Here is a 2,859-nt window from a genome sequence, read left to right on the forward strand (position 1 = left end):
ACTTGGCACATGAAGGAATTGCTACAATAACTCAGCACATGAAGGAATTGCTATAGTAATTCAACACCAACTAAGTGCTACAATAACTCGGCACCAACTGAATGCTATAGTAATTCAACACCAACTTGTAGAATGAACAAAAATGAGTAGGATAACAAGGTGACCCAAGATGCTCCTGCATCATATTATACCACATTAAAAACCCTAAATAAATCAACAACTAAGTGATAAATGCATTACTGACTTGTTGCAGTCTAGATTATTGTGTTGGAGCCACTTGATAATAACCCTAAAAAATTAAAATCATGAATAAGTATTATTAAGATATTTTACATTCACTAAAATAATTTGAGTCATTACATTTATTAACAATGTTTATCCTGCACCTTCTTTTTTTGAGGGTGCATCAAGAGTGGTTGTTGCTAGGGTTGAGTTGAAGCCTACACTAAAGGTGTTAGTACCAGAGGAAACTAGATTTACTGTTAAAATGAAAGGTTTTGTTGGGGTTTAACATTGCTGTACAAAGTAGGCACCTATTATTGTAATAGATGACTAGAGGGTTGCTATTGTGATAGTTGTTGCACCCGTTGTTGTTGTGATAGTTACTAAGCTTGGGAAGGAATCTGCTAAAGAGAGGAAGCAACATGTGGTTAGATTAGAGACTAAGAAACATGAAACTACCCATATTTAGATGGTTGTTATGAATAGGGTGCATGGCCAAATGGGGTTTTTTGAGCATGTTGTTGTGAAAATTACAACTATTGACCATACTATTACAAAGACTGTTGGGCCTACAATTGTGAAGGAAATTGTATGGGTTGTTGGGCATGTGGTTGTGAGTGTTGTTACTCCTTTTAACAATATTTTTGTAAAGATGGTTGGGCTTGTATTCATAATTGAGATTATGTTGGTTGTTGCTTATGCAGTTGAGAGGATTGCACATGTTGACCATATTGTTGCAAATTCAATAATCACTACAATTTTTGCAACTATGAATCAGATTGCATGGATTGATGTTGATTTTGGAATGGTGGCTGCAATTGTTGCTGTATTTGGTGTGTTTGTTGTACTACTGGTAACCAACCCTGAACTTGAGTCTAATGCTACAAATAAGATGAATTATAGCCCTATTAAGGACAACAACCAAAACATCACTAAATGTCATAAACAAAATACTATCCAAACCATTTCTATAGGCAACCAAAAAATGTAAATCCTTGTCAAAACTTATTAAATTAAAATGTATCATACTGATTGGTTGATACAAAAAAAGAAAAAAAATCTAAAAAATACCTATTGTGGAGAAGGGGTAGTCACCCTTTCAAAGCCTCCTACTAGATTAGACACATGAAGAGGCCCTTCAATAGGGCCATTTACTGAAATCTAGGGGCCAGTGATAGATCCAACATGTACATCACACTTGATGTCTATATTAAATAATTATATAACTTTCCTTAAAAAGATTACTAGAAACTCCCAAATGTTTATAATATATTATATATATAAATAATATAATCAACAAAGTAATACTTGAATGGCCTTACCAATGGTGAATGTCATCCTACAAGTCATGATCTTCCACTAGGAATTGATGGCCTGCCATATTGATGTTATCCAACTTGTGGGGATGGTATTCTCATATTTGCTACACCCATGGGCTGCTAGTTTCCAAGTGCACCCTGTCCTCCTGTGTGGCCTCCACCACTCATAGTAGGTCTACATGAGCAACACAAATGATTATACTAAATACATTATTTGAAGCCTCTAAATCAAACACATTAAATTAATGATGGCTTACTTAGATCTAAATGGCTTTTTTTGTTCAACACCAAAGCCTAGTCCTCTAAACATAGGGTCATTTCTAGATAATATATAATAAAAATTAACACCTAAAATAAGTTGGTAATACACTAGTATTTCAAGATACATATTGATGTATAATGTTTTAGGTGACAAGATAAATAGAAGTTTGAACCTTGCATCTCCAGCTTTGGGTCTTTTAGGCTCTACAAACTATACAATCAAAGGTTGATTACATTCCTACTACTGACAAATCTATTATCAATTTTTAAGATTTCTTCTTGCTACTATTGATTGGGAGATGCATTTGAGTGCAAAAAAAAGAAATGCTAAGAATTGATGAATTTTCAACAACTTAATCCTCCTATGCATCTTGGTTTTGAGATTTATAGAAAATATTAGGTTCATATTATTCTCTTGCTTTAAAAATGCTGAAGCATTTATTCCCAAATAAGATTTTTATACATCAAAAAATGTTTTTGGAATATGAACAATGCTAACAAAACTATCTATTGTGTTAGCATGTTGACCATTTGGGCATGCAAATTAGAATGTTTCAATGAGAAGGTCAAATTTGTTGATCTAGAACCCATAAGAAGCATCATTTAGGATAGGAATCACAACTATAGTAGCAAATGAAGTATGTCACTACTTTGCGCTATCAAATGGAAAGACCCACACTAATCTATGGACACCAACTTCTTCCTTTGCATATCCAAAGGCAAAATAAGCATCCAATCTCATTGTTGCTTTTTGGAGATGCAAATTTCTATTGATGGGTTAGCATTAAAGAATATGTCAAGAAACTTTATTGTTGGAATTTACAAATGTGAAGATTTACTTCTGGTGGGGGGGGAGGGTGGGGGGTGTGAATTAGAAGTAACTAACTTTTAGGTGAGATCATTCATATGCATCTACCATATCTAATTAACATAAAAGTAAAGACATGCACGAAAATAGATAACACAAGATTTGGTCACCCAAACACCCTCCAAAATGAGAAGGTAAAACTGGGGTGGGGATGACACCCACAAATTATCACTGTAGTAATATGTAATT

The 2,859-nt window shown here is 33.9% G+C and overlaps 1 pseudogene; it reads right to left on the minus strand.

The window, feature by feature from the left end:
* Positions 1–220: 220 nt before the first annotated feature.
* On the minus strand, positions 221–2,544 carry LOC149550224 (uncharacterized; annotated as a pseudogene).
* Positions 2,545–2,859: the final 315 nt, after the last annotated feature.

The sequence above is a fragment of the Cupressus sempervirens genome, chromosome 7 (assembly GCF_028749045.1).
Source record: "Cupressus sempervirens isolate cs-2001-9-10 chromosome 7, ASM2874904v1, whole genome shotgun sequence".
NCBI classification, from domain to species: Eukaryota; Viridiplantae; Streptophyta; class Pinopsida; order Cupressales; family Cupressaceae; genus Cupressus; species Cupressus sempervirens.